Below are 8042 nucleotides of genomic sequence, written 5' to 3'. Positions count from 1 at the left end.
GGCAGAAAGGGGGCTCGGGCCTGCGCGCGGCCTTGAGAACATCGGCTCCTCCCCATCCCCGCCTCGAGTCTCAGGAAACAAAGTCTCCGACGCGCGGGCCGATTGGGGAGGGACTCGGCGGCTCGGAGGCCTTGCCCAGGACCCTGCCCCACGGTGGGGGCATCTGGGCTGGGCTGCCCTCTTGGGCGCAGTTGCAAGTCGGAATAAGGGTGTGGATGTGAGTTAGGGTGAGAGACTGCTTGGGTGCCTGCATAGGTTGAGTGTATGAGTTAGGCCTGTGAAACAGTTGTTTGTGTGGAGATGTAATTGTGTGTCTGGGCCAGGACGTAAATCAGGAAGTATAGGTGCTAATTGTGCTAAATGCAAGAGTTAGAGGCTGGAGAGGCCAGTGCTACTTAGGTAGATTGTGAGAATGTGTCAAGGTGTCCAGTTTTCCTTGTGCATCTAGATTGTATTGAGTGAAGGCAAAAGTGTGCAGTTGTGTGGCTGTAATTAGAGTGCCTACAAAGGTGTAGAAATGCACTTGTGTATAGAATTTGGGTGCTGGTGTCCGGTCGCGCAGTGCGTAGCTGTGAGTCCGGCTGCAGTAGATCTCAGACGATGGGAATGACTTCAGCCAGTGTGTGACTCCGGGAACATTTCTCCGTGTTTGGGGGGGGGGGTTCCCGTGGGACGGCGCCCCTGCCCGGCACCCGCGCACCATTTATGTGTTTCGTATCTAGGCGTGTGTGTGTGTGTGTGTGTGTGTGTGTGTGTGTGTCTAGTGAGGAGGCCTGGGTTCGAGTATTGTTCCCGCAGCGCACCACTCACTCCAGAGTTTGGCAAACAACAGCCATTTTTTTTGTAACTGCATTTTTCTAGGCTGGTCTTTATTATTCCAGCAATCAGCGTTGGATTTACTCGGTGCCGCCTCAGCGCAGCCGCGGGCTGGGCAGGAGAGGAAACCGGCCTACAGCGTTGGGCCGCGGGTCCCAGAAGCAGAGTTGCGGGTCCGCACGCGCGCTTGGTCCGCAGCTCCGCTCCCTCTCCCACAGCTCGACCACCAATTTACCTCCCCAAACCAGCCTCGTAGCAAGAGGGAAGTGGGAGTTTTGAGAATCCGCTGACCTCAGCCGTGACCTCGCTCAGGGAGGCGACTTCTCCCGGCGCGACCCTGTACTCCTGAAAACCCCAGGCGGTGCCACGCTTGCGAGCGAAAGGTCCATTCATCAGCCGCGCCCCAGCGTCTAATTGGCCTTTTGTTCATTGCTGCCTGTTTTCCGACTTGGGGTGGAGGGACTTGGGAGGGCCCCAGGGCTGCAAGTAGGGGTGCCAGGCGCCTTGAGCTGGGGTCTGAGTAGGGCAAAGGCACGTCTCACTCCTCCGAGGGGGCGACAGAGCGCTCCAAATATCGCGCCCACGTGTGAGGAAGCTGGGCAGGAGGCTGGTCTCCAAGTGTCCGGCCGGATCTTTCGAGCTGCGGAGACTCAGGGCGTCGTCCCTGCCTCGCCTCCATCTGTATCCTGAGCCTCCTCTTTTCTCCACACCTTCGGGATTTCGGACCTGCCTGCGTTCCCCTCCCAAGTTTCTGGCCCAGGCGCTGGCCTTGGCGCTGGGTTGGGCTCCCGTCCTGCCTTTCTTCGGGCTTCGTGTTCATTCTCCCTGGTCTCGCTGCCTACCCTACAGAGACGCTGGGTGTCCCCTCTCTAGGCATCAATGAGGCACGCTCGTGGGGCCAGCACCCCGCCTCGCGGGGCGGGGGGGGGCGGGAATTGAAAGAATTTTTTGATGCGGCAGGGAGGTGGGAGTTACCCTTTTTAGGGATCGGATGGAGGAAGGAGCCCAGTCCTCCATCACTAAATTCGACCTCCTCGTCCCTGTCAAACCTCACTTTCCTGCTCCCCGTCTCCCACCCACTGTCCAAATCAAGCCTCCGGGTTCCCCCTCTCTACCGCACACCTATTAAACCTCTGCAAACCGCGTGAGAGAAAGCCCACGGGTAAGGTTTCCTCTCCCAGAATAGCCCAGAGGCAAAGACGCACCTGAAGGGCCTGGGAGGTGCCTGGGATGGGGATGAGGTCATTTGGAAAATGGTCCGGGAGGCCCCCAGCCCCACGCCTCTCTCTGTACCCTGGAGGACCGGCTTTGCCTGGCAGTGGCCTGGCTGCCAGGTAGCTCCAGACTCTCTGCTCAGCGGGGCCCCAGGCTGCCCCGGTCCCCAGCCTGCGCCGGGCCCTATATATAGCATAGGTCTCCATAGCCCTCTGCTGGACCCTGACGTCAGGAAAACTTGATCTTGCCTGCTTCGCTCCTGCTTCTGAAACTGATACTAGAAATGAGAGAACAGACTCTACACAATTCCCATGGCCTTGACATAAGGTACAGCGATAAATATACACCACTAATGAGCAATTACCATATAATCACCTTCCAATTAGCTCGCATAATGATGAATTAAACATTCTAGCAGGCGGGATTAGGTTTCTTACTTTGTATATTATTTACGAAGGCTATAGCTTCTGCAAAGAACCAAATATCAAATTAGATGGGGAATTTTCACTTGGGGGTAATTATGCATTCAGGCCAGCGGCTGTGTTCTGGTCACTTGTCAAATGCGGCCTCCTGCAAGGTACTGACCAGTTCATTTGGGCGTTATTTTCCCCCTTTCTTCCTCTCTCTTTAGGTCGCAATTGCCTTTCTTTTCCCTTTTTACGACCCTGGCCTGCGAGGTCAGAGGCTGGAGGGGGAGGTTGAGGGTGCGTAGGCGGGGTTTGGGAAGGGACCTCAGTCTCGAAAGGGAGGGTGCAGTGTGTACCTGAGGCCCTCCCTCCCAGCGCTTGTACCTCGGGTCCTGCCAGCTCTGGCCAAGGGTTCCCTTCCTCTCTGGGACGAGAAGGACTCTCTGGGTGTATGCTGGGGCCTGGGGGCCGTTAGAACATTTAGAGAACAACCGCACCAGCTCAGTGCTACTGCAGAGCTCTGGGCAGGGCACCTGCCGCCTGCCCTCAGCGGGCGGTGCCCGGCCCTCCCATAGGCCTTCTCCTGGCCTCAGTGCGGTCTATTCTGATTTTTACCCCCACTTTCACCCCAGTAATGGGGAGAGAAACCGTGCGTGTGTGTTTGTCAGGGTGGGAGGGGGGTACTGAAACAAACAACAAACCTACGCTCCGTTCCACCCGCAGCCACCTCTCTTGTTCGGAAATGAATTTTGGCAAGAGATTAGCTTCTAATCTGATCTAACGCTGCTGACATTTGGGTAGAAGATGAAAATGGCAGCTCAATTTCACTCAGAAACGGGGTCACTTAGTGGGGCTTCGCTCTGCTCCCCAGAGAATGTGGATGCCCCTCCCCCCTCTGCCTTAAACCAGAGGAGCTGGCACAGAGCTGGGGGTGGGGATAGAAGGGACTGCCCACCCCCCCACCTGGGTGGTGGGTGCCCCTGGGACTGGACCCTGCTTTGTCCTAGGAGGCTGGACTGAGGGTGTGAGCTGGCTCTTTGCCTTCAACCCCCCTTTTTAGGGCACTTTGCTTGAGCAGAGGTGGGTGCTCCTTGGCCCCAATCCAGGACTCTTTAGGCTGTTGAGGCTCTTTCTTGTGGGCAGGCTCATGGAAGGTAAAAAAGTTTCAGGAGTCATCAGACAGTGAGGTCATTAAAGCTAGGTGTCCTAAGGCCTGCTTGGTGGTCGTTCCCCGTGCTCTCTGGGCAAGTAAAATTGCCCCTAAGGGCTGGGTGGTTGGACCCTGCAGCCTTGTCAGAGGGTCTGGTTTATTTAGAAACCATGGCTCTGAACACGGCCTCTCCTCTATTTGGCGCCAAGAGGCTGCAAGGTCCTGAGAGGTAAGAACCAGGACTCCCTGGAGTCAGAGCTTCGCTTTCCCAGCCCCTCCCCCGTCCCCACCGGCCAGTCACCCACATGCCCACTGTAGACCCAAGAGGTGGTTAAGCTCTGTTCATGGCTACTAGTGGCCCCCACAGTGCCTGGCCTTTCCCCTCAGCTGGGACTGTGTGGGCAAGAGAGGATAGGTGTCACTTTTAGGGTGGGTGGGGGAAACATGGGGGGACATGCCTGGTCACTGGATCCTATTTCTTCTTCTTTTTAAATTATTGCAGAATGTTGGGGAACAGTGTGTTTTTACAGGATGTCAAATTGTTTTTTTTTTCAATCTAGTTGTGGGGGGGTGTGCAGTTCACTGGCCCATGTGGAACTCGAACCAGCGACCTTGGTGTTACGGTGTTATGAGCACCGCGTTCCAGCCATTGAGCCAACCGGTCGCCCACTGGCAGCTCAGCTCCAAGCTCAAGCTGTTGTTTTAATATAGTTATAGAGGGCATAGCTCACTGGCGCATGTGGGAGTCAACTGGCAACCTTGTTGTTAAGAGCTTGCATTCTAACCAACTCTAACCAACTGAGCCATCCGGCTGCCCCTGGATCCTATTCTTGAGGCTGGTTTCCTGGGGGTTCCGGATATCACCGTCAGCCCAGACCAAGGACAAGCTGAAGAATCTGTGCCTGCGTCCCTGGGAATGGACATGGTAAGGAAGAGTTTTGTGCCTGAGTGTGGCCATGTACCTTGCATGCTGGGGTTGCAAGCGCACGAGTGGCGATACCTGAATGTGCCTGCATAGAATGTAACTTCTAGCATGTGCATCACAAACGTGGATGTGTAAGTGTGCACATGGCCCTGGGGGTCGGGACTCTGTGGCCCATACTGTGCCTGCAAAGCTTAGGAAAAGGCATTTTCCTTTTCTTCCTGGTGGCTGGTTACCAGGAGAGTAAAATGTGCACTGAATTTCAGTGACCCCTTCCTCCCCAGACCTCTTAGGCAGTGCACAACCTCTGTTCTGCATTCCTGTGCTCTGGTGGGGATTCTGTGTGTTGGGTGTGACATCACTGAAGGTGACTTTATTATTGTTCTGCCCAGTCCCCCTTCCCTGGCATGCACCTAGCTGGGGACTGCTCCCTGTCCCCTTCCAGCCTGGAGGTTTTAGATGCAACAGCCACCACTATCTGCCACCACAAAGTTCCTGAACGTTGTGCAAAAGGGTGGTAACCCCAGATACACGTGCGCTTGTGAGTGAGGCTGCGTTGTCGGGAGTCCGTGTGTATGTACCCATGTTTGCCAGTGAGTGGCTGTGAACATGTGTTTGTGTTTGTGGGTGACAGCCTGTAGTGCATGGGGGACCATAAGTGTGACCACAGCCGGGAGGCATGGCTGAGCTGTGTTGGTGGGGGCTGTGTAAGCGCTAGGGGGTTGCACAGCTAGCCGCTTTGTCCTGGCTCCCCCAGTCTCACAGCGCCCCGTTCGCCCATGCGGGGCTGCCTCCTGAAGGGCTCACCCCGCCCTCTTCTTCCCTGCTGTCATTGTCCCTCACTCTGAACGACTGCAATTATGTCTTCCATGAAAAACAGGAGTGGTGTCTAATACTGTAGATCACTTCAAGTGGAAGGCCGCTGCTTCGTTAAGTAAATGATGCCAGGTTGATTCAGATGTCACTTTCCCTACTTGTCGTCTAGGGCCAGCACAGAGGGACTTATTCAGCGACAGGGTCCTGCTGCGTGTGGGGGTCATGGCTGAAGATTATGGGAAGCCAGAGCACTTCCAAGGCTCCTCTTCTCTGCCCACGTCCCCTGCCACCCACACACATCTTCAGTTTTTCCAGCTGAAAAGGAGATTGTATTTAGAAAATGCTACAACCCTCAGGTGGGTAGAGAAAGAGAGGTGGTTGGACCAGTGTGCACATGTGTAACGTGCACGTGTGGACTGACGACACAGGTCCTCAGGGTGCATCAGCTCTCCGAACAGGGTTTGTCTTGGCAAGTGCAGTGTAGACCCCAGGAAGAACATCTAGAGGGGTCACTTGATTCCTGGCTCTGGAAAAGGGCACAAGGAGACCCAGGAGCTTCTAGGAGTCTGCATCCCGCCTGATGTTCATCTCTGAAGCACGCTCCCCTCCTCTCCCCTTTCCTCCCCTCCCTTCCTCTACCCCTGCACTAGATTGTGGGCCAACCTGTAGGCAGCGGGGGAGTAGCCATTACTTCTGCTCCAAACATCTACTCTCTTTCTCTCTCTCTCTCTCTCTCTCTCTCTCTCTCTCTCTCTTTCTCCCACCTCCCTCCTTCCTTCCCTCCTTCCCTCCCTTCCTTCTTTCCTTCCCTTCTTTCTCTCACTTGTGGGAATTTATCCACAGATTTACTCATTCATGTGAAGTGACATATGCATGAGGTTAAATATTAAGGATGTTCGCTGTAGGGAAATATTTGAAGCAATCTAAATGTCCATCAGTAGGGGACTGGTAAAATAAATAAATACTGTAAAGTTGGATGTTATGCAGCAGTTAAAAAGAATGAGGCATAATTTCTGTTCTAAAATGGGAGGATCTCTAGGATATGTAAATGTTCATTGATAAAAGCAAAGAGTGTGCATGGAATATCATGAGTGTAACAGAATACATAAAAGGTGTGTGTATTTGTTAGAAACTCTAGGAGGATGCAAACGGCACTGGTAACAGTGGGTCCCACAGTCTTTCTTGAATGTCATGGCAAGGTTTCTAGCTGCTTCAGCACCTGGCGGCTCTCCTCCAGATGTAACGACTGTCATTCTGAAATGCTGAACGTCCCCTTGGCGATGGGGCTCCCAGAATGGAGCCCCAGGATACAGGGGGTTCCCTTTAGTTCTAAGTAAAACAGGACACTCCCATCCATGTTCTGGCCACTGTACTTCTGGTAACGCAGTCCAAGATAGCATTGGCTTGTTTTTGGCAACCAAGAGTTGAACAAAGTCACAGAGGTTGGCTAGTCTTTCCCCGAGTCTTTCCCAGGCACTCCCCATTCCATCAGAATTTGAAACAAATTGCAGACATAGTATCTTTTCACGAGTAACACATTTAGGATGTATCTGTAGCAGGATTTTTTTAGAAGCTTAACCACAACACCACGGCTCTGTAATAATTCTATTCTCTGTGAGGCAGTGGCCCGTCCATCTGCAAACACTGATGCCTTCCTCCCATTTGGAGAATTTCCTTTCCAAGAAGGTGTGTGTGTGTGTGTGTGTGTGTGTGTGTGTGTGTGTGTGTGTGTTTTGGGGATAATGTGGGTGCCTCCTTCTTCTTTTGTGGGAACCATGGATCTTGAAGTTGCCAGTCTGGCCACATTGCAGACATTAGCAGGGGTCTCAGGAGGGGCTTTGCTCCCTTACTTGGGGCGTTGGTGCCTGTGGGCATATGCCTGTCCCCTTTGGGTACCAGCACCTTTAGGTACTACTTTGCCGGCTGTGTCCCAGCAAGGAGCACCCATGGGAACCAGGCTCCAGCAGGAGCTACCAGGATAGCTGAGGCAGAACCTGGCAGGGCCATTGTCCCACTCTGGAGTCACCGCCTCTGAGGGGCAGCTGGGAAGGGACCCATCAGGAGGGTCCCCCCGCCCTGGGGAGTCATTCCAGTTGCTCTCTGAATACCTCCAGATAGATTTTTCTGAGCTTTCTGGCAGCCAGGTTGCTTCGAGGAAGCAGCTAGCCCGGGGCTGCCTTCCTCTATTCTGGCCTGTCAGGGTCGGAGCCCTGGAAACCACCGCCATGGTGCTGCAGCCTCTCCACAGCTGCAGAGCTGAGCGTGGCTCCTAGTTTCCCCAGGCTGTGGCTGCATTGTTAAGTAGTGTCCCTGGCAAGTAATTACACCCACGGCAGCTCAGTTGCACCCTAAGCAAATTAGGTGCTGATCCGAAGGTGTAATTAAGCAATAGTGAGTGCAATTTAGTAATTACAAGTGCCTTTCCCTACTGGTGCGTCCATTGCAGGCCAAAAAAGACCCGCTGAAGGCCTGTTTTGCTCCACGACCTTCCGTGTTCTAAGTCTAGGCAAAGAGATACCTCAGAGCCAACTTCTGTTTGATTTCTGTATATTGGGGGAGGACCTTTGGATGTGTCAGGGTGCTAAACATAATTAGCATCCTTTAGGAAGAAAATACACAACAAGCCTGCTATTGTTTTCTTAATTATATGTCTTCTGATGTGAAACAATCCCTTGGTGTTGGTGATGTGTTGATTAATTATCCCAAACAGTTCCTT

General features: G+C 53.6%; 1 long non-coding RNA gene across 1 annotated transcript; it reads left to right on the top strand.

Annotated features, from left to right (window-relative positions):
* Positions 1-2090: 2090 nt before the first annotated feature.
* LOC117036466 (uncharacterized) lies at positions 2091-5666 on the top strand. The gene is made up of 3 exons (XR_004425371.1): positions 2091-2358; positions 4149-4513; positions 5496-5666. It is a non-coding gene; the product is annotated as an uncharacterized LOC117036466 (long non-coding RNA).
* The last annotated feature ends 2376 nt before the right edge of the window (positions 5667-8042 follow it).

This window comes from Rhinolophus ferrumequinum, chromosome 16 (assembly GCF_004115265.2).
Source record: "Rhinolophus ferrumequinum isolate MPI-CBG mRhiFer1 chromosome 16, mRhiFer1_v1.p, whole genome shotgun sequence".
NCBI classification, from domain to species: domain Eukaryota; kingdom Metazoa; phylum Chordata; class Mammalia; order Chiroptera; family Rhinolophidae; genus Rhinolophus; species Rhinolophus ferrumequinum.
This window is presented reverse-complemented; position numbering and strand designations above follow the sequence as displayed.